A 24,135-nucleotide genomic window follows, 5' to 3' on the forward strand; every position below is an offset into this window, starting at 1 on the left:
AGGTCCAAGGTAGAGGGGCTTTTAGTACATACACCTCCTCACCTGCCGATGTGCTTACGTCGTGCTCTAAAATAAAGAAACTCCCTCATTATATTACACCCATGAATATATGTGCCAGGGAATTCATTTAAATAGGCTGTTCGTATGTCTATCCCATCTATTTTATAAGCTTCCTTTCTCACCTTATGAGCTCAGGGATTCCCCGTGCTGCTTCGTCCTTTTGGAAAATATGAATGAGAGACTGCTACATTGTCCTCGTTTAAATACTGTCTCGCGGTCTCTCATTGGTTCCTACAGACCACATGGCCCGCATGTACTACTAGTGCTAATCTGCCACTCCTAACTCGGAAACTAACAACATGTGCTGATCTGCCACTCCTAACCCGGAAACTAACAACATGGTTTTCATGGATTTTTAGCAGCAGCTTTTTTTGTTTATATGAAATACAACTTTATTGGTTTGTATGCGTAAATCTGATCGGAAAAGGGTCTTAAGGGATCCCATATATTTTCGTGAATAATGACACCAGCTTTATTTGTTTTTACAAGTACAACTTTGTTTGTTTGAATACATACATTAATTCAAGCAGGGTTTCAAGGGATCCCATACATATAATTGCAGTACATTCATGAGTATGGCCAATACTGCTAGATTTTACTCGCAGAATTGTTCAATTTATACCTACTAGTATACTTCAATACATGTCTAATTTCTATTCACTGTCTCATAGCCACTCGAATCGCTAGTGGGAGGCAACTGCACTAGATACTTAACTCTCCAATTAATTCTAGCCAACGCCTATAAATTTGTGTCTTATTACACAGCCTACCTAATGTCTGATCCCCTATCGCAGGGAACTAACTGCTGTGCATGCAATATATATAGATCTACACTGCCTTCTGTTTATTGATTGGCCACTATTTTCATCCAATCTTCTTGTGTGTTTAAACCATTTTCTATTGTGTTTAGATGATACATCATCCACTGTTCTCGTGTTTTTCTTTTGCTGTGCACATCTCCGCCCCTTCTATCTATACAGATTTTTTCCAGAATGTACCATTTAAATTGCTCACAATCGTGATTCAGTTTGGAGAAATTGTCGACTAGGGGGGCATTAGTTTTCTTAGTTCTTATTGCCGATTTATGTTCAAGTAGCCGGACACGTAGTTCACTACCTGTTTCACCGACATAACCTAGTCCACACGGACAGGTCAATAGGTAGATGATATTTTTGCTACGGCAATTGTTCAGAGTTGTTGCCACTACAGTTTTACCTGCAAACGTAATGCTCTTGACTTCAATGCAGTGGGGGCATATGGCGCATGTTCCACACTTATAATTGCCTATTGCCTTCTGTCCACCTAGTGTTCTTTGACCTCCAGATTCTCACCTATACATTCTCACTAGAGAGTTCCTAATGGTCTTCTTCCGCCTAAAGGAAAAAAGCGTTTTTTGCATTTGCACATTGTCTCCATGGTTGAGAATTTTCCAATTTCTGTTGATTATATTCTTAACCATGTTGCTTTTGTTAGAGAAATTAGTCACAAAGACAATTCTCTCAGCTCCTGTGTCTTTTTAGGTCTCGCCCGACCCAGCACATGTGCTGGTCTGGCCGAGACATTTAGTAGGTGGGTTTTGAAAGTGCTACCCACATTTTTGTGCTGGCTACAAGCTTCAGTGCACGGTGGCATGCACGCGCTCAGCTGCTACCCGCATTCACCCTTCCCTTCTTGCCCAGCCATCTGCCTTTCCTGCGCCAGCCTTCAGCACCATGCCCCTCCCTCCGCTGCTGTGCGCGCATCCCTAGCGTGCTTTAGCGCGTCATCGCGATCACTTGCGCTTTCAGAGTGACTTTCGCTTTTACGGCCGCGCGGCATTACTTTTACTGCTGTGCAGCCAATGCTTGTTACTCTAGCTAAGGTTTCCTCCTATCCTCTTCAGGAATAAATCACCATGTCTATTGAGGAAGGGAACATGTTTTATAAAAGTTTGTAAATGCCCACAAGCCCACGCGTTTCCGGATGTTCACCAGCTTTCCAAGGTATTGCTCGCCCAAGAACCATCTCTCATTATCGTTAGGAACAGATTTCACGTGTAAACTCGAGTTTTCTGACTATGTAACACGAATTTACACCATTAAAGAATACATTCTCGCACCCAAGGCTCACGTTTCCCCAGTGGGGGCCCCTCTTTAAGCCTTCTAGAGCTTAAAAGTCCTTGTGCTGCCTACCATTCATTTTAATAAGTATGGCAGGCGGGTGCGTGCGCTGCGGATTATAGACATGTTCAGTGAGCCTGATGTGAGGTGCACAGGACACGAGCTCTGGCATCAGGCTTGTAAACAAAGACCTTAAACTTAGATGGTAGGATGGCTCAGTGGGCTGATGTTTATCTGCAGGTCAGGAGTTTGAACCGGACCAGCCCCTTCCATCATTCTGACAGTAGGTACATTTAGTTATGTTAGACTTAGAGTGTATGTTAGAAATTCCTTTGACGTACGTGGTGGAGAGGTGCAGTCATATAAAAAAAAAATAGGGTATTACTAATATTGTATTTATGCTGCACAAAAGTGTGATAATCGTGAGGAGAATAGAAAACCTATATGTTGTGATTAGCTTGCATTCTAAACATGCAGGAATTGTAAAAGTAAATACATTTGGTGCATGTTGATGTGTGTGTTGCTTCTTTTGGCTTTAAATTGAGAAAATCACTGTGGATTCTGCGAACTTGTCGAATTTTCTTGTACAATTTACCCTTTTGCGAACCCTTAAAACCAGTTTCAAAGATTTCTCATACGGTGCCACAACTGAAAGTGCGACCTGATCTGTGTGGACCCAACAGGAGCATTTACGCCTAGTAATAGCTCTGCTTTCCCAAAATCATGGTCTTCATTACTGAGTTCCTTCCCGATGCCACTTTCTGGCAGATGAGCTTCAGGATCAAAGTGGGCTCATTTTATTGACCTACTTAAAAGAGTTTCCTTATAGAGATAGCGATGCACTGACCTCTACTGCCAGGATTCAGCTCCTGCGCCTAACAGGTATAACTTACATGGGTCAGATTGCTTGAATCGTACTTCTCACTGTTGCAGATTCAGAAGGCACATTAAACACATCGGTCATAAATGGTAAGCGCCGAAGGTGCCTTAGAGTTTTTGGCTTAAGTGAAGAGAAGAATAAACAAGCATTGGCATAGCCAATAGGTCTCGCCTTTGGGATCTTTTAAGTGTTTAGCCATGCAACGGTTGATGTTGTTGCACCAAGGATATTGTGCTGCATAACTAAATACTTACAAAGTCCCAAAAGCGAGACCTATTAGCTATGTCAATGCTTGTTCCTCTTTGTTAATGTCCAGTAGATGGTCACGGTCATAAAACCGTGCCCTCTTAAGGAACTGTTTGATGAGTTTCCTTGGATACCCCTTATGCTGCAGTTTTTTGGACATGATATCAGAATGGTAATAGAGTCTTTGAGGGATGTACAATTACGTCGCAGTCTCAAAAATTTCCCAAAGGGAATATTGTTTTTCTGGGATCTGGGATGATAACTGTTATATAAGAGTAGAGTATTCTTGTCTGTGGGTTTGGTGAATAATTCCACGTACCGTTCATCCTCAACACATTTCAACCTGATATCAAGAAACTCAGCACTTGAATTACTATAATGAGCTGTAAATTTCAAGTTACTGTCCCCCAAGTTGAGCTATTCAATGAATGAATCTAGTTCACTGCTGACATCATACCAAACAAAGATGATATTGTCAATAAAACGGTGCCAGCAGGACCCATTTTCATAGTAGGGTGCCAGCTCATTATATATGTGTCTATTTTCAAATTGACTCACATACAAACAGGCCAGACTGGGGGCACATGTGGCCCCCATGCTGGTCCCCTTGATCTGTTTGAATAATTCATCCTTATATAGGAAGATGTTATTTTTAAGGACCATAGGGATACATGCTATTATAAAATCCTTGTTACCACTATTCAATTCCCCTTGTTCTGAAATTGACGTGATTGCTCTAATGGTGTCATCTTAGTGGATATTGGTGTATAGGGCTTCAATATCAAGGGTGACCAAAAATTGGGTCACCCTATTGAAGTCCTGTCCCTCAAAAATTGATATAGCATGTGCTGTATCCTTCAAATAGGATCTTTGTTTATGCACCAGTGGTTTTAGGAAAAAATCAGCATACTTGCTTAAGGGTTCAAGCATGGAATTCAAGCTGCTCACAATGGGGCTCATCGGAGGATGTGTCTTTTGTTTTATCTAAGATCATTGGGGTCGTCGCGTCCCTCTGAGCGCCTTCTTGGGGCCGGTCGCCATCTTCGCCCGTCTCCTCTCTCCACAGTAGTTCCGTCAGAGCCATTTTCCCAACTTCTCAAGTCTCGCATTCTTCCCGCAGCTGCATCGCCAGGCACTGTAAACCTTCGGGATGTTACTTGATCCGATAAGTCGTGTTGTAAGGCAGGATTATTGCCTGGATATCAGTGGGGCAGCAGGAGCACTGGCGATTGCGTCTAATCGGCCATGTTACTGGCTACGCCCTTGTTATCTGTGATTGTTAACACTAAGCAGTGTAAGAGAAACGTTTTGAAGAGTCAGATGCCCTAATAGTTTTAATTATTTTTAAAGGCCAGTTTTGCTCTTTGTGAAAAGAAGCACATTGAGAGTGGACACTGGTTGATCTTCCTGATTGGAGCACCCATGTTGTATATATGTGCTTGCTTTGTTATGGCTACTTGGGGTCAGCAGTCCATTCTTTGTGTTTATGTCTTCTCAACCTCCCTTACTACCTATGAGTGTTCTACCTGGTTTGTGAATGTTCCAGTCTTGGCAGTTGATGGTCTGGTCAGCTAGCGAAGTGCTTTATCTCTGCTGTGCTATCCTAATAAATCTATCTTGTAACCTGAAGACGTGTCCTGATGCCTATCTAATCTACTTACAACATTTTGGCGACGTTTTTGGCTGACCAGACCAAGGCAGAAGCACAGCGCAGCACGAGATACACTTCGCATTAAGAACCCAAGACACCTTGTCATCCATCTGCGGCTGAAAGCAACTGTAAAAGTAAACAAGATGCCTCTGGTATGCCGCAAAACTTAAAGAAACCTGCTGTATGGACGAAATTTTCAACCAAAATATGAAGAAACCGACAGAATCACCAAGGAAAGAAGAAATCTGCTGCAAGTCATTCAAATAAAAAGTTGAAAGAAACTGGTATCCTGAGAAACTGAAAACCTGAGTAACGCTTGAAAATCGGCAAAAGAAACAAGAAACTAAAAGAAATCTGCCAAACTACTCCATTTGTTGTCTATCCTGTGTCAACACGACCTGACAGGTATGAGGGACACTTTCTGTTAAGCGCAGCCAAGAGCTTATCTCCGTTAAAGAATATTCATACTAGGCGACATGTCAGCAATTCCAAACGTGAAGAGCGTATTTTTGATTGAAACTGACATATTTTGAAAACAAGTGCGATCGATTGGATTATATTAAGCCAACGTGCGTCTGGAACTGTTTATTGCGGTAAACGATATGCGTGACTTAGGCATGCAATTAGATCTATTTTTGACATGGACATTGTAATGAGTGGAGAAAATGACACGGAGCAAGAGAATGGTGTAGCGTGTCTTAGTCTCCGCCTTACCGTTAGGCTTCAGAGAGGTCTTTCCGACGTCGCTGCCATCCTGATAATGATGACGTCTTAGAATTCTCCGTGGGTGTCGGCGGAGAAGCGTGACATTCCATGTCTAACGTCAGCTGCCTACCGTCATAGAAACGTAATTCTATCGCGTATTACTACCTCTGGGAGAAAGCCTTCCTCGTATCCAGCGTGAGCACGTCATCACGCAACACGCAACGTCAGGAAGCCATCTTCGAAATTTTTGTTTGGTGTTCCCATGGTAATGGGATGTACGGGACACTACACGATGAGGCAGTTCATTATTAGCTCGCCGGTGATCAAGTAAGACACCCTAATGTTTAAGAGTTGGAAGCAATTTGAATGCAAGCAGTGTTATTTATTGTGAGGATTTTCGGAGCACTTGTGATTCCGCTTTTAAGCGCATCTGTCTTACTCAAAAGATTATGGGTCTTATACTGGTAATTGACACGCTTCAGCAATTTTATGTCACATTACTTTTGTATTTCGCTTTCGGCACAAAGGCAAACCATAAGTCAAAGCGTGAAATGGGAGCACAGATGAGTTGATTTAAAGATGTTAACTGTTTACGAGAGAACCGCCGATTTTAAGGATAATAATCCATTTACGAGAGTGCCACCTGCTGGATGTTCGGAGGACTTTTTGAAATTTGTGTTTCATAATATGGTTTGCTATTTTTACTTGGCAGAAGGAGTGTGACAAGGAAATAATACTTTAAAATAATTAAACCTATGGCTGCTTGGCTCTTCGTAAGCTGGAATAGAACTATGGCAGAAAGAGTAAAAGTGAGAACTGGGTCAAAGATATAAACCTGTTATGTTAAGAACTGGAACAGTAAATTGTTCTAATGGTGACGTTCAATAGCACATATATTTAGTATAGTAGCGAAGAAGCGCAAGAGGAGTTCTTTCATCAATCAGCATCAACCTTTGGAGAGTGTAATTCACTTAATTCTAGCGTTCACAGAGAGCAGTTCAAAAGCAGGTGTGGCAGATAAAGGATAAGAAAAGATGCCACCTTTCAAAAGTATTGAAGTTTTGTAAATTTTAAAGAGTTGAAATGCAAATGGAAAAATTGCAAAGTAAATGAAAAGTTGGTTTGAAAGACTGTATTTTCACGAGATGAAATGCAAGTGGAAAAATTGCAAAGTGGAATTCCTATTTAAATATTTGTTTAGGGTAGATATTGCAACCCTAACCCTGTTTCAGGGAAAAGTAAGGACTAAGGAAGTGTGCCTTGGACCACGACTGGGAGAGGACAATGGTAGTCCCAGGACCGGCGAAACCAGAAACCAAAAATGAGAGAACTAAAGTTCCAACCTATCTAGCGGGAGACAACAGTTGTCATAAAATCAGTACCGGGATAGGAAAAGAAAGGAAAAATGCGTCATTTGACCAGGAGAGTTCACGACCTAGAGTTGTGACGACAAGAGTTCCAGTACCACGAGACAAAATCGTGACATGGAGGTTCTTTCTACCGGGACAAATGTTCCGCGACTAGAGCCGGGTCTTTTAGCCCTTAGTACTGAGACAGTTTGTCAACAAAGAAATTTAATTTTAAGTCTAATGTAGAGGCCCGAACTACATCGAGAGGCCTTTAACCCAAGAAAAGAACCAGAACGTCATTTTGGACTGTAAGAAATCTGGCTAAAATGTTTCTTAGGGAGCATTCTTCCAGAACTGTTGAGCATTAGAGGCGTTTGTTGAACTTTTATATCTTCAACTGTGTGCAGTAAGCTGCGACAGACGAAAACTGATTGGAGAACGTAAGCTGTCTCTTCCCGTTGGCCACAAGGACGGATTGTAGAGAGTAGACTGTCTCTTTTTGTTTTTTGTCAATCGAAGGGAAGAAGGTGCTCATGTCATCGTGATATTCGTCATGATTCTCATTGTGATCCTCTTCTTATCCTGCCCTTTGCTTTCGTCATCTGGAAGTCCAAGAGGTCGTTGACCTCCTACATGTTTTATGTTTTCTTGCTTTTCCTTTTCGTGCTTTAAGCTTTTGTTGGGTGTTTGAAGCGTTTATTGTGTTTTCTGTAAAGGAAGAAGATATGTTGTATATATGTGCTTGCTTTGTTATGGCTACTTGGGGTCAGTAGTCCATTCTTTGTGTTTATGTCTTCTCAACCTCCCTTACTACCTATGAGTGTTCTATTTGGTTTGTGAATGTTCCAGTCTTGGCAGTTGATGGTCTGGTCAGCTAGCGAAGTGCTTTATCTCTGCTGTGCTATCCTGATAAATCTGTCTTGTAACCTGAAGACGTGTCCGGATGCCTATCTAATCTACTTACTACATTGAGAAGCACATTGAGAGTGGACACTGGTTGATCTTCCTGATTGGAGCACCCACTACATGTTCTATAAGTTTGGTTCATTTTCAGCAGTTGGCAAAAAGTTGATAACATAAGTCAGGAAGGAAGAATACTGTTTCAAGCAGTGTAAGGCAAGGCCTACTAGGATCTTGAAGCAACTTTGTGTACTCTGTTGTTTTGTGTGCCTAGCTTCACTTTTGTCTCCATTTTGGGTTGATGTGGAAAGCCTGGGATGCTGGGCATTGATGTGATCTTTGCGTGTCTGCTTATGTAATTCCATTGCATTTCATTTATTCGAATATTAATGTACGAAGTCCACATTTTTCATTTATAAATGCATGCTGCATTTAGTATTGATTGTACATGCACAACATATAACATTTGCTGTATTATAGTCTGATAGTGCATCAATTATTCACATACATATAAGAATGTGGTTTATAATTAGACCTGGGCAGGGGCGTGGCCTGGCAAGATGGCCAACCGAACGCAGTTCCCTGTAGCTCAGGCCCGCCCGTCTATAATCCTGTACCATCCTGCATCCCGTACATCCTACAAACTAAAAAATTACTAGCATAATATTGCTCTGACACAGGGGAATAATTTGAGCAGTTTCTGGTGTGGCCACATTTGGCAGCTGTCAATGTGCTGGGCCCTGGGCTGCATTGCCTTGGCCTAGCTGGCAGCGACGGAGTCTGCCCTTCTGAGGGGCCTGACCGGAGCGAAGTTAGAGACCCTGTTGGCGAGGCTGGTGGGGTGAGCGCAGGTCTATTGAGGGCTGAACGGGGAGGCGGACATCCCTGGCGACTGGAGCGAGGCATGTTGGCTCCCTCTCCCTGGTTGGCGGGATCGGGGAAGCCTGGGGATAGCTGAGTCAGTTCTTGGTGCCCCATGTGGGGCCTGAAAGCGGACTGGTGAGTGCTTGGACCCCAACGGGCTGGCAGCAAGATTGTTGCATCCCCCCTGGTGGCAGAGGAAGAGTGGGGGACCTGGTTTGACTTCTATGCCCTAGACTGCCATCTTGATGGAGCCAGCGGACTGCTTGTATTCTGCCGCCCAGCACCTGCAAATATGTTAAACGGTATAGGTAGTTATCCTTCTTGTAACAACACAAAGTGAATATTGCTTGTCTCCTGGAGACACACCTCAATGATGCATAAGTTGAGAGGAAACGAAAAAAATGGAAAGGGTGGGTATTTAATGCTTCCTAGTCGGCCTATGCTTGGGGGGTGTTGGTATGGGTAGCTCTGGTGAACACCTTTGCACCCACATACATGGAGGCGGTCATAGAGGGGAGGTATTTGATTTGATTTTGATTTGATAAAAAATGTATAAAGCGCACGTATGCCCGTGGGTGTCTTAGCGCTGCATAGAGACAGAGACTACCCGAGAAATGTCACAGCTTGGTCTAAGTGGAGGAGAACAACCAGGTTTTTACCACTTTCCTGAATGACAGCATAGAGGGACTGTTTTTGATTGTGATTGGGAGGAGGTTCCAGGCCCTTGCTGCGTGTAGCAGAAAGCTTTCCCCCCCCACCTGACCTGTTTGTATCTTGGGATCTGGATCAGTTTTGCTTGGGTAGAACGGAGATTCCTGGATGGCTCATACAGCCGTAAATGAGTTTTTAAAAACTGAGAGTCACTCCCATGCAGGGCCTTATAGGCCAAGCATACCGACTTAAATTTTATTCTTCTTTCCATTGGTAGCCAGTGTAGGGATCTTAGTTTGTGTGTAATTGGCTCAGACCTGGGAATGTCCAGAATCAATCTTGCCGCAGCATTTTGCAGGCGTTGTAGTTTTGCTAGGTGCTGAGCCTGTATCCCAGCATACAAAGCATTCCCGTAGTCAAGCCTTGATAAGGCCAGGACTGTTACCACCGTTTTGCGAGAATCTAAGGAGATAAATGGCAGGAGCCTCCTTATTATTTTCAGAATGTACCAAATGGTTGATGCCAGTTTGTTGGACTGGGCGTCAAAAGTCAGTTTGTTGTCTAGTATGAAACCAAGATTTTTCACTTTGTTTACTGGCAATGGGCGATGGCCTAGACTGTGTGGCCACCACTCCGGGAACCAAATTTCCATGTCAGTACCTAGCAACATAACTTCACTTTTATCTCCATTTAACTTTAAACAGTTACTCTGCATCCATTGATTAACTCGTATCATGCAGTTTTGACATTTTTCTGCCGTCTCTTTGACAGTATTTTTGATCCACACCACTATTTGGGTGTCGTCAGCGTAAGAGACTGGCAGAAACCCACAGTTCCTAATGATTGCAGCTAGGGGCTCAACATACAGATTAAAAAGAGTGGGGCTCAGAAATGACCCCTGAGGTACCCCACATGGAGAGCTGAAAGGTATGTCATCTTAGAGGGCCAGCTGGATGGGAAGGCCATATCCTTGGCTAACTTATATGCCCCCAATGTGGGCTATCCCCAGTTCTTCTTCATGATTCAGGAAATGCTGGGTTCAGACCTTGATAGTCTGATATTGTGGCTCCGGGACTACAACTGTGTCCCGGATGGGGAGGCAAATAGACTGTCTGTGAGGGCTCCCCGGCTGTTGAATAGAGTGTTTGCCTGTCACTCACCCATACATAACACTTACAGCAGATTAGATAAGAGCTTGGTTTCTAACTGATCACTCACCGGTACTCTGTGAACTGGCTGGGGATTGAGGGCGCAAACACAATTATGGTGAGTCCCGGTGATTTTCGCATGCACTAACAGACTATTTGGAAACTAACTCAGGCACCACAGGGTCCAGTTACCATGAGTGGGAGGCTATAAAAGCCACCATGTGAGGTCAATGTTTGGGGTCAACCTGTGGGATGCACAGGCAGCTCCAGTGGGAACTGCAATTGGAGGAGAGTGAATTGGCATTCTTGCAGGATCAGGACATGACTAACCCGGAGAGTCAGAGGGAGGAACTGAGGGCTCGGCAGAGCATCGCCAAAAAACAGAACAGACTGGATGCATACACATGTACCAGTACTGGCAGTGCCTGCACCGTGAGGGTGATAAGTCGGGCAGGCTCTTGGCTTCGCTACTACATAGGGAGACCAGTGCTTCAGTGGTGTTTCACCTGATAGACGAGACGGTGTATTAGCGGCAATGAGGGAGACGGTTGTGGCAACCTTTCAGCGTCACCTGGAGGGGCTATATTTAGGGGGTACTAGCAGCAAGTTGGATCACGTTCATGCTTATCTGGTGCCCTTAAACATTCCCAGGGTGGGAGAGACAAAGATGGGGAGAGCTTGTGGCAGATATTATGCTGGAGGAGCTGCGGGTGACTCTACAAATTTTACCAATAAATAAAGCACCCAGGGGGATGTGTGTGTTGCTGAATTTTATCAACTATTTTCAGCGGTGTTGACTCAAAGATTACTTGAGGTGTTCTTGTAAGCCAGAGAGTCAGGGGTGCTCCTGCCAAGCGTGCAAGAGGGTATTATATGTATGATGCTTAAGTCGGGTGGGGACAGGTCAGATCTGGCAGCGTATTGCCCACTAATAATGATAATATCTTATGTAAGCTATTGGCCAATCCTCTGCCCACAGCAATGAGTTGTTTGGTCCATAATGTTCAATGTGGATTTATTCCTGGTCGCAGCACAACCATGAATCTGCAAATATTGACGCATGTGTTACTCGAGGTAGAAGGTGCCTGGGAGGAAATGGCTTTGGCTTCAATCGATATCGCAAAGGCCTTTGATACGGTGGACTGGAGGTATCTTTTGGGGATAAAGCAGGCTATGGGGTTATGTGCTCGGTTTCGGGCCTGGATATGACTGCTTAATACTAACCCTGGTGCATGGGTCTGGATGGGACATTATTGCTTTGCTCAGTGGGACATTAAGCGTGGAACTGGAAAGGATTGTCCACTTTTTGTTTGCCTTGGCAGTGGAACCGTTGACCATTCATGTCCGTCTGGTTATGCATGGTTGGGGAATTCAACTTGAGCAGAACAGCCAGGTAATAGCCCTTTATGCTGATGATGCTCTGTTTAATGTGGGTGCCCGATGGAATAAATGGGTGTGGTGCTACAGCTCTTGGGTGTCTTTGGTGATGTATCCGGTCTCAGAATTAATAGGACAAAGTCATTGTTGTTCCCTATGGCTGAGTTGGTGTGGGTCCCTTCAGAGCAGAACCCTGATCTGGGGTTGAGGTTGAAAGTTGAACGTTTCCGATACTTGGGGAAGATGGTGGTGCATACTACGAAAAAACAATTGTGTTATAATGTTGAGAGAGTGCTGTGCTTCGGTACGGTTTTGGAACACTCTGCTGTTGTCTCTCATGGAAGAATTGGGGTGTCGTAGATGGTGCTGCTGCTCAATGTTTGTACACCATTCAGAACTTGTTGTTTCCCTTGCTGGCTGGAGTTTTTCAGAGGTTAAATGTGCTCCTCACCTCACTCATATGGGCAGGTAAGTTAAGCAGAATGGCTCGTATGATGTTAATGAGGGGGTATGAAGATGTTGGGCTTGGAGTGCCAAACCTGGAATTCTACTATAATGCGTTTCAAACGCCGCATCCAATTAAATAGTTGGTTGAGAACTGGGTAAAAGCTTTGCTCAGAGAAATGGTGAAGGATGGAGAGCTCCCGGTGATGTTGATGGCAGGCTTGGGTGTGCTGTCTGGTGTCTCTAACATAGTGCTTCAGACCGCTGCAATATGGCAGAGAGTAGTCACGGTAGTAATTAAGAAGGCTCTCTTTCATAGGGAACTACCGTCTTGGGTGCTGGCCCCATTCTGCCAACTAGAGGGAGCAATTTTGTTTCAGGCTTGGGATGACGAAGGTTTGAACTGGGCAGGGATCTGTATCCTAATAATATCTTTATCGCGTTTGAGGATGCACAGTCTCAACTTGTACTTACACAAGTGTTAATGAGATAGCTATGGAGATCTGGTTATCTTTTCCAGCGGTGCCATCGGATTTGGCTGTACTGGGTGCGCTGTTGGCCTTGGGTTCAGCGAGTCATCTTATCTCCTTGATGTATAAGGCAAGGCAGGCGGATGGGGTTTACAGGCAGCTATGGGTTCAGCAGGCTGGGATGTAGATTGGATCAGGGTCTGCACGTTCTTAAAATCTGTGTCTGGCAATGCCTGCTTTAAGTTGATACACTTAAATGTTTTACATTGTACATATGTGACCTCTGAGAGCATGTAATGATACAATACGATTGTTTTCTCGTCCCCGTTGTGGTTTTGTGGATGCTGACTTTATGCACTTGGCATGGGACTGTGCAATGGCAGGAGCCTTCTGGTCAGTCATGGTGGGTAGATTACAGAGGACCACTGCTCTGGCTTGTGAGAATTTCCTCAGCATTCTTTGTTGGCGAATATTGTTCACCCCAAGAAGCGTAAGAGGCGGATTGCAATTACCTGGAGGGGAGTTAGGGCCCCACAGTGGACCAGTGGGTGCAGACCGTTTCATAGTGGTCATTGGATGCAGGGCTATAGTCACGGGGTCCTTAGGGGCCCAGCCAGTCTGTATTTTGCTCAGGTCCCCACAAATCACATGGTGAATTTGGTTGTCTCTCACTTCAAATGATGCGTTATGAAGCCCAGCAAAGGGCCACTCATAAGAGTTTAGCCTACAGGATTAATAAAGCTCACACAAACTGAAAGCTGAGAGCACGTTGTTTAAAAAGAAAACGTAATTTCCCTTCTGTTTTTAGACTGAGCTCCTGGCACCAGCTTGTGCAGGCAATCAATGAGGAGAGAGCTATGTTCAGTGATATCCCGGCCCCTCTGTGTCCCCGATATTCGGATTGCTTGTAACCTAGTACTACCCCGGAGCTTGCTGTGTCTCGTACGAGACTGCTTCACGTGCACCCGGCAGCCGTCCCTGGGTCTCGGGTCATTAAATGCATACTAGTAGACATTCTGCTAAATCATGCCCAGGTACCTTTCAAAGAGAGGGGCAAATGCTGCCAGCACTGGAGTCTAGTCTTAGAGGGCGGTGTTATGAAAGCGACTGTGCTCATTATGTAAGGGGTGTAGTGGAAGCCTGGAAAAGAAGTGATCGTGACGGTGAGCGAAGTATGAGTGCTGCTGATTATGGGCTGCTCCGAGAGCGCTGCTTGCACTTGTTGATGATGGTAGGAGACCTCTGTCCCCTCCAGTGCTAGCGAAGGAAGCCCCCCTTCTGACCCCCACCCATTGTGACTGAGGCGAACAACCTGTTAGCATCGATAACCATGCAGACGGTGAGCTCAGAGTGAGCTAGCTCATTGGGAACATGCTCTGATTGAGGTAAAGATTTGGAATCTAAGAGCACTGCCCTGACGAGCTGTAAGTAAGCCTCGAAATATGCACCAGCAACCTAACCAAGCCCCTATCATCTCTTTCCCTCAGAGTAAATCTGAAGCGGCTGGTCATCATAGCTGGGCCTGGTAGATCTGAATTCTGGCAACAATTTGTGCAGGAGTCACAAATTCCTCACAAATCAATGTAATACTACATACATTGCCACGTGTGCAAAGTGAGACCTTTGTCAATAAAAATGTATTCCTCTTGGCGTTTACAAATACTTGTTTTGCTCCTGGGTTTTCAATAATACAACACACACAGGGGCAGATTTACCAACATTTTGAGTTGTGTGCGTCAAACACAAACCAGCACAAAATGATTTTTTTGTTATTTACTTTCCAGGGCAAAACTTGTTTTGCCCTGGAAAGTTGCCAAAAGGTAATGCAAAGAGGCACCCATCTCTGGATTGCATTAGCGCCATGGGGCATTTCATGGGTGGTATGGGCATTTCCATGCAACCACTCATGCTTTTTGATGCAAAACCATATCTAACGAAAATTTGAGACAGTGGTTGCACCCAAAAATAATGCCATTTGAAATCAGGGGCCGTATTACCGATGATAGCGCCAGCGCTAATTGTTGATGTGTGCCAGAGTATGCGCCCAACGGAATTACAGAGGATCAATCTGTAATGCCGTCGTGATGTAGGCACAGACTTTGAGCTCTGTGTTTATGTGCGTTTGTGTCTGTACGCATATTGTATTAGCGCATAGACGTAAACACACATAAACACAAACATACTCTGGCACACGTCGGCAACTAGCACCGGCACTGTCATGCGCAATAAGGCCCCAGCTGTTAAAAGGAGAAATGTTTTAATTTCTCCTTTTTTTACCTACTGTGCTGCACTATAGAGCACATATGGAAAGTAGGAAATGTTTTAAATGTCGTCCAAGCATAGTATTTTGTACTTAAGCTAGATGAACACTTGGCAGCTAAACAAGTTGTGCATGTTTGTGCCTGTTTCCAGCTGCAGCAATGTGCAATTAGTGTTGGTGATAAATCATTTATGTATGCAATGGCAGGTCAGGGGGCGTTCCTGGACTTGCTTTTTTCCTTCCTCCGAAATTTGCAGGATGTGGGGCCAGCAGGAGGTACTTGGGAAGAGATGTGATAAGAAGAATTGTGTTGAGCTGCACAGGCTTGCTGTCCAGTCACATCAGGTTCAGGTGTAGCAGTCTCAGGTCCAGCTCAGTACATGCACCTGTACTGCCTGACTTGCCTGACACACACTGTCAACCGATGCCTGCAGAAACACAATGAAAGCACAAGCCTGCCCTGGACGTTTGGTTGCAGATATTCCGAGGGTGAAGTGAAAAATAGTGGACAACAGAAATGAGACTTATAAACAGTGAGTGCTGTCTGTGGGCATAGGCAGCACGGGGCTGGATTGAGGCTCTTCAGCTCTCGTGCAACCTGGGATAGTAGAAGATCTTGCTCAGCTTTCTATCTCCCTGCCATGCAAATGAGAGTTGTACTCTCCTTAGTTTCCATCAATACTCCATCAATCAATCATGGTTCTGTTGAGCGTGACTACTCATCCATAAGGGTCTCAAGGCGCTGGGGGGGGGGCGGGGAGGGAGGTGCAGGGTCCTCTCCATCAAGGAGGAGGTCTATCAAAGAGCCATCTTTTGAGGTCCCTTATGAAGCTGGGGAGTGATGTTGTCTGTCTGAGGTGGAGCAGGAGGGCGTTCCAGGCTCTGGCCGTGAGGAAGGAGAAGGAGCGGCCTCCCGACCTGGTCTTTCTGGTGTGAGGGACCACTGTGTGGGAGAGCTGGGCTGATTGTAGGGTCCTTTGAGGTGCGTGGAATGTGAGTCAGCTATTCAGGTATGCTGGTCCGGTGTTGTGTAGGGCTTTGTGTTATGTTAGGTTAGGTAGGTATTTCTAAAGCGCACGTTCACCAAAAGGTCTCTTGGCGCTATGATTTCAGTAGAGGGGATTCAAGCCAGAAGCAATCTAGTTATGGGCTAAAGTAAACAGTAGCCAGTAAATGTGGCATTGTCTATCTTTTTGACAGATAATTCTGGCTGCTTGATTCTGTATCATCTGAAGACGATGCTTCTGATTTTGTGGGAGGCCAAGATATAGTGCATTTCCATAGTCGATTTTGGAAAGGATCAAGGCGATAATAATTTGAATGCTGGCCTCTCTGCTAAAGAATCTTCTGATCTTACTCAGCTTTCGGAGTTGAACAAAACAGGCAGAGATGACCGAGCCAATCTGAGACCTCATAGAGATCTGAGTCAATTTGTATGCCCAAGCTCTTAATCACCGGCTTAGGGAGTGGTGTCGCGCCTAGCTCCAGAGGCCAATGTGTGGGTGTCCAATGCATACGTTTGTTTTTGGGTACAATTATTTCAGTTTTTTCAGAATTCAGTTTTAACTGGTTGTTGTTCATCCAATTTTGGATGAACAACATGGAATTCCTAACAAATTCCTCTGAGTTGGTTGAGTCTTCAATGGTAAATATTAGCTGCATGTCAGCAGCATAATTGTATATCTTAATCCCCATCTGCCGTAGACTGGAAATGAGTGGTGCGTATATACACATTGAAAGGATTCGGTGAAAGAGACTAACCTTGCAGGACTCCACATCTCATATCTACAGTGTTAGAGTTGTAAGGAGAGAGCCACACCAATTGCTTGCGGCCCTCTAGAAAAGATCTGAACCAATCCAAGGCAGAAGCCTCAAGACCCTCTGCGGCAATGCGATTCAACAGTATTTCGTGGTTCACGGTATCAAATGCTGCAGACAGGTCTAGGAGAATCAGGGCCTGAGTGCAGTCTATGTCAGCCTGACCTTTAAAGTCATATATATCAGATAGAATAATGGATTCAATGGAGTGCGATGGATGAAAGCCTGCCTGATGGGTAACAAAGAAGTTGGTGGCTTCTAATAAAGAGCTAAAATAGCTGGCTACATGAGTCTCCAATAATTTAGCGGGGAAGGAAGGAGAGATATAGGTCTGTAGTTCTCCAGCTTGTGAGGGTCCAAGCCCTGCTTTTTTTTGCAGTGAAATAACCACTGCTTCCTTAAAGACCGCAGGGAAAGAGAGAGATTCAAAAGCTCAAGAATAGTATCTGGAAAAGCCAGATAGATGGCTTTTAGTATGTGAGTAGGACATACCTCTTTAGGGGAGCCTGATTTTACCTTCTTCATAAGATCAGAGAGGAGTTTCCTGTCTAGACAAGGGAAAATAGTCAGAGAGGAAGCATTGGGGGGATCCAAAGGGTCATCTGAGCTACTATGATGAGAATCGATTGAATCTTGAATTGTTTTTATTTTTCCACAAAGAAGGAATTCAAATCGTTGCAAAGTCTCTGGGTAGCAGTGATGGGAGGAGTCATACGACCAGGATTAAATATCTCCTTCACAATCTTAAAAATTTCTTTTGACCTATCATCAGAATTGAGTACCTTGTTAGTAAAGAAGACTCTCTTAGTCTCCAGAATGGCACTTTCATAAGTAATTAAGCCTACAGTATATTGCTTTTTATCCTCTGCTGAATACGTTTTACGCCATTTCCTTTCAGCTTGACGTGCGTTGAGTTTTAGAATTTTTAGATCAGAGGTGAAATATTTAGATGCTACGTGTTGCCTTAAACGGGAGATCTTAGTCTGTATAAGGGTGTGAATATCTAAAGCATTAAGTTGCCAGTTAGTGATCCCCCTCTCAAAGCTATCTTACTTTTCTTCAGAGGTGGGCTGCTCATGAGATAGAGTATCCAAAAAGGATTTCATGTCAATCCGACTCCAATTTCTGAAGGTAGCTTTTAATTGAGGTGACGGCTTAGGCAATGATATATCATTCAGAGTAAAGCTGATACTGTAATGGTGTGACAATACACAAGGGTGGATAGTCAGATTCTGGAGTGTGAGATTGATAGACCACACTTGGTCGAGTATATGGTCTTTAATGTGTGTGGGGAGTGAATGTGTTGAGTAAGATTTAAGCTAGCAAGGGACTCCGTTAGTTTCCTTGATAGCGTACCCCCTTCCACCTCATTCGCCCAATAATTCAAGTCACCTAATACCAAAACTTTGTCGTAATCTACAGTCAGAGATGCAATGTTATTAGCTAAGACTTTAGGAAATTCTTTCATCACTGTAGGAGGTCTGTACAATAGGGCACATACCAGCGTACTGTTATGGGAATCCAGTTTGACTACAAGATTAACAACCAAGGTAATTTCAGGAAGAGAAATGGCGGTAAAAGGTAATCCTTTCTTGATAGCAACAGTCACCCCACCCCCTCTTTTTTCTGAAGATCTATTTGTATGTAAAAAAAAATAATCTCCAGGAAGAGCTGCTAATATCTCAGGGGAAGATTCCTCTGTAAGCCTTGTTTCGGCCAAAAACAGCATATCTGGTGCATCAGTGGCCAATAGATTGAAAACTTCCAGTTGATGCTTAACAACAGATCGAGTGTTAAGATACATGATGTTAAAATCTTTAACATCATGTGCGTGGGTGAGAATCTTGAAGGTGATTCTTGCCTTGATGGGGAGCCAGTGGAGTGTGCGCAGGTGCTGGGTGATGTGGCAGTGTCGTGGCAGGTTGAGGATTAGTCTGGCGGCTGTGCTCTGGATGTTTTGAAGTTTGCGGGTGAGGTTTTTGATGATTCCAGCGTAGAGTGTGTTGCCGTAGTCAAGTCTGCTGGTGACAAGGGTGTGTGTGACGGTCTTTCTGTGTTCGAGGGGGATCCATTTGAAGGTCTTGCATAGGAGGCGGAGGGTGTGGAAGCACGAGGATGCGACTGAGTTATCTGGTGGTCCATTTTGAGTTTAGAGTCCAGGAGGATTCCAAGGTTGTGTACATGGTCCATGGGGGTGGGCAGACTTCGGAGGGCGGGGGGCCACCAGGTGTCGTTCCAGGTGTCAGGGTGTGGGCCCATGATGAGTACTTCTGTTTTGTCCGTGTTGAGTTGTAGACAGCTGCTCTTTATCCATTTGGCGACTGCTTCCATGCCTTCTTGGAAATTGTGTTTGGCTGCATTGGGTTCGTTGGATAGGGAGAGGATGACTTGGGTGTCGTCTGCGTATGAAACAATGTTCAGTCCATGGGTTCTGACGATGGGGAGCCATGTTGATTTTGAACAACCCGGGGCTGAGGGAGGATACTTGGGGGACTCTGCAGGTGGTCGTGTGGGGTCCGAGAGGAAGGGAGGGAGTCTGACCCGCTGCGTTCTGCCGGAGAGGAGTGAGCGGATCCAGTTGAGGGCTTTGTCCCAGATCACTGCGTAGTGAAGTCTGCATGTTAGGGTGCGGTGAGAGACTGTGTCGAAGGCCACTGAAAGGTCAAGGAGGATGAGGGCTACTGTCTCTCCTCTGTCCAGAAGGGAGCCGATGTAATGTGTAGCGGCGTAGAGGGCAGTTTCTGTGCTGTGGTTCTTTCTGAAGCCGGATTGGGAGGAGTCAAGGATGTTGTGCTCTTCGATGAAGGTGGCTAGTTGGCTGCTGATGGATTTCTCGATGACTTTCGCTGGGAATGGGAGCAGGGAGATGGGTCTGTAGTTCTTGAGGTCGGTGGGGTCTGCCGAGGGTTTCTTTAGGAGGGGGTTGATCTCAGCGTGCTTCCAGTCATAGGGGAAGGAGGCGTTTGTGAGGGAGCGGTTGATGGAGTGGCGAAGCATGGGGCGATGGTGTTGGCGGCTCTGTTGAAGATGTGGTGGAGGCAGGGGTCCGTGGGGGCCCTGGAGTGGGTTGACTTCATCATCTTCCGTGTGTCTGTGGTGCTGAGGGCTGTCCAACTGTCAATCATTGGCTTCAAGGTGTCGGGGTGGTTGGTGAGGGTTCTGTGTGTTGGCTGTCTTTGTCGAAATGTTCTTGATTTTGTGGTGGAAAAAGGTGCTGAGTTTGTCGCAGAGGTCTTGTGAGGGAGGAATGTCTGTGGACTCGCTGATGGGTTGGGCGTACTCCTTGATGATGCTGAAGAGTTCTCTGCTGTTGTGCGTATGCATGGAGATTCTGTCTTTGATCGCTTTCTTTCTTGTATTTCTTATGAGTTGGTAGTGGGCGTTGGTGGCGGCTCTAAAGTTGTTGTGGGCTTCTGTAGATTTGGAGTTCCTCCGGGCCTTTTCGATGCGGTTGCATGTGCGTATGGACTCTCGGAGTTCGGTGGTGAACCAGCTGGCTTTCCTGGCATGTGTGTTCTTCTTCTTCTTGAGGGGGGTTATGGTGTTGGCGCAGTCGAAGATCCATCTGTGCAAGGTTCGGGCTGCGTTATTGGGGTGTTTGTGGAGGGATCAGATGTTGAGGAGGATGCATTGCAGGGTCTTTGGTGCAGTCGCGTTGTTGCAGGTGGGTTGTACTGGATCCGTGGTCTTGGCGGTGCTGCAGGAGTGGCGGCAGCGGTGACAGCTGAATGGTCCGTGGGTGTTGGCTGGTGATGCTAGCTTGCAGTTGCTTTTGCAACCTGGTTTGAGTGCGTAGAGTGCCGCTGAGTAATACTTTGACCCAGCTTAAAAAACCTAAACCTGTGCTCATGCTGTCAGTACAAGGGATCTATATAATCCTATGTTGCAGTACAACCACCTGAGTTGTACTTCTTGACCAACGTACAATCCAGACTGAATATTATAAATTGTGGTACAGACCGATCCTCTCACTGGACATATTAGAGCAAGCGACAGAAATATGCTTTTAAAGTGCCATATTGAGATCAACTGAAAGCAGACTACACTTAACAAATGTATGTTTCTGGGTGCAACAACATAATTAACAACAGCATCAGAAACAATAGAGCAGTATCTACTCTGAAAAGTGGCCTGTATCAGAGGCACAGAGGTCAATAAACCCAACCCAGGGCAGTCAGTGCCTGTGAACCAAGTTGCCCATTGTCAGGCATGAGTAATTCATCTAGTTCAAGCTTTCATTTTGTTTTCTGAAACTTTAATATTTTTTGCCAGTCAGATTACAATAAATGTATGGGCTTAGATCTGTGCCACAGCATAATTTTTCTATTTGTTTTCCTATTCGTTGCAAATCATCAACATTCTCAGAAACAGATTTTCAGGTGGACTCCTGGTAAGGTCAAGTGACTTTTGAAGTGGGCTCTTGTTGCCGCTGTTGGAGTTCTCCATAATGGAGAACTTCCCACAGGTGAAATGGGCTCCCCTGTTCAAATACATATTTATTGTTCTCTGTTGGCTGGGAAAATAATTTTCTCCATGGAGAAATCCTTTCCCTTACAACCAGGCTGTGTTACACCATGTGAGATATTGGTAACTGATCTCTACACTCGTTTACACCCTTCCATTTAGCATTGGGTATCAGGAAAAGGCAGTTGAGATGGCTGGCTATAGTGAGGCAACATTTATGTATCAGCATTGCAGGATTCTTACAGAAACAGAACCAATCTTTCTGAATGTCTAACAAGATGCTACATCAGTGTCATCATTAAGCCATTATAGATTTGGTGAGCATGAAGAGATATGATCAGAATATATGATAATCAGAACATCTCATCACAAATGATCGTAAAACTCTAAGGTATCAGTCCTAATTATTTCAGTGCACCAGGCCAACATCCAGGCTGTCATATTTGAATATTCCTAGACACACCGTGGCCATGGGGTGCCTACATACACAGCTTCACTGCTTTTATAAACATCACATTGTTTTACAAAATATAGTGTCTTGACAATTATAATTACTAATTAATTACTGAGAAACCAAACTGCCTGATAATTTCAGTTAGGGGGATAACATAAAGGGTGAACAGCGTAGGGCTTAGAGAAGAGCCCCATGGCACCCTACAGGGGAGCATGAATTGCTCCGAAGAGAAAGCTCCTGTCTGTACACATTGTACCCTGTTGGATGAATATGATTTAATCAATTTCAGGGTTGTCTCTTTTAATCCTACATCTGACAGCCTTTTGATCAGTATATCATGGTTCACTGTGTCAAAAGCTGCTAATAAATCTAATAAAAATCAGGACAGCTTTGCCACCAGTGTCCATGATTGCTCTAAGCTCTATGGCCGCCATGAGTAAGGCTGTCCCGTAAGCCACATAGAGCGATCTAAAGGTTCTGCTGATGAGATAAAAGCTGTGAGTTGGGAATTTAGTACTTTTTCCAGTACCTTTGCCAGGAAAGGTAGTCTTGATTTTGGTCTGTAGCTGCTGGAATAGACTGGATCTAGATTGGGTTTCTTAAGAAGTGGAAGGATCAAGGCTATTTTCCGGTCATCGGGAAAAATACCTGAGCTGGTAATCTCTTCGAATACAGCCCCCAATTGTTCACTAATAAGTTCAGGAGCTAGATGCAATATTCTCGGGGGGCATGGATCCGATGGAGCTCCAGAATTTGATGTCCTAAACGCCAGAAATATCTGTTCCACAGTGGGTGGGGAAAAGGAGAAAAACAGGTTAGATGGGGAGGGAAATGCTGAAGCAATTCCATTAGAAGCAACATCTCTATCCCTTAAGGATCTGTACATAATCTCCACCTTATCCTTAAAAAAGAACTATTGAATTGCAAACTTCAACACTGCTGTCCATACTTGGGGTCTTTGGTAATTTGGCTAGGCTTTTGACTGTTCTAAAGAGTTCTTTACTGGAGTTTTTAGCCTGCAATTTATTTTGCTGAGAAGTACATGCTTTTTTCTTACACTATCAGTTACTTGTAGTCAGACATTGTTTGTGTGTATTTAGTTTTTTCCAGTAGTCTGAAATTTGCTCTTCAGTGTCTGTCCATCTTTCTGCATATTTCTTTCTGGGTTCTCAATTTGTTGGAGAACCAGAGATCTGAAGGTTTTTTCCGCCTAGTGAAAAAAAGTTTTTTCCGGGGCTAAAGAATCAACCGCAGCTTTGATCCAGGTAGAAAACCTGAGGGCAGCCCTATTTGCATCTGTAGCCAGGTCAGACTATGAGTTGTCAAAATGAATCTGGAAAAATTGTCAAACGTCTTTTTGTGTTATTCGAGAGTGGTTTTTATTTGAGTTTTTAGTGAGAATGAGAAGCAGACTAGCGAAAGTTAGCCGACACGTGTTTCGCTCTAGTGGTCCATTGACCGTGGGCTTTTTCAAGGCAAAGCTTTGTAGTATGTGGAAGTAATCTTTGTGTTCCTCAGGAAAGACGTTGTTTGGTCCCTGCCGTCCCGGAAGTTGTAGCACCAGAAGTCCAGAAATTTCCACCCACACAGTTACCCATACAGACTTTGAGTTGGTTAGGGACACTTGTAGTGCAAGGGGGTCGATATTCCTCCTATCACGACCTTTCAATACCGGTATTATGGGGTCGCAGGAGGTGTTGCGAAGTGCTAACCGAGAACATTATGGCTTTATGGTATGATCATATAATGGGCAGAACCTCTGAGACCTTTAGGGATGGATTTGATGTGAATATGCCATCTAAAGTATGTTCCGCCGCATGCGTAGTGTGCTCCACTATCTGTCTCAGGGAAAAGCTGGTCATAGTGTCGACTAGTGAGGCTGTATCATAATCCTCCAGTTTTTCTAGGTGATAGTTGAAATCCTCCAAAATCGAAATATCATCTGTATCAGTGGTAGATTCAATGAAGGGACTGATAGAGTTCACAAAGTGTTTCTTGGGCCAGGGGGCCTATATAACAAAAGGCCTTTGAAAGTATAATTTTTACTTTAAGCAAGCCTGAATGACAAAACTTCGCAGTCTGGACTGCTGCCAGTTGCGAAGCCCTTAACTGATGATACTGGAATTAATATAAAACACCAGAGGAAATAATGTTAAATTAAATAATTTAAATTAGTTTAAAATATAAATAAATATATTTTAATGTTAAAACTATATAAAAATATGTATAAGTTAATTATAAAATATTTTGAGAAACATTTTTCAATTTATACATTAATGTAACATTATTTTTTCT

At 44.4% G+C, this 24,135-nt stretch overlaps 2 long non-coding RNA genes across 5 annotated transcripts in view; one reads left to right on the forward strand and one right to left on the reverse strand.

The window, feature by feature from the left end:
* The window catches only part of LOC146860214 (uncharacterized), a 111,657-nt gene extending 105,824 nt beyond the window's left edge, over positions 1–5,833 (reverse strand). For 3 of the 4 annotated variants that reach the window (XR_014978803.1, XR_014978804.1, XR_014978805.1), the window contains exon 1: positions 5,651–5,833. This is a non-coding gene — a long non-coding RNA (uncharacterized LOC146860214). The remainder of the gene's footprint in view (positions 1–5,650) is intronic. The other variant, XR_014978806.1, reaches the window with a different exon arrangement.
* Positions 5,834–5,875: 42 nt separating this feature from the next.
* The window catches only part of LOC146860215 (uncharacterized), a 93,616-nt gene continuing 75,356 nt past the window's right edge, over positions 5,876–24,135 (forward strand). The window contains exon 1 of the long non-coding RNA XR_014978807.1: positions 5,876–5,968. This is a non-coding gene — a long non-coding RNA (uncharacterized LOC146860215). The remainder of the gene's footprint in view (positions 5,969–24,135) is intronic.

The sequence above is a fragment of the Triturus cristatus genome, chromosome 3_1 (assembly GCF_964204655.1).
Source record: "Triturus cristatus chromosome 3_1, aTriCri1.1, whole genome shotgun sequence".
Taxonomy (NCBI): Eukaryota; Metazoa; Chordata; class Amphibia; order Caudata; family Salamandridae; genus Triturus; species Triturus cristatus.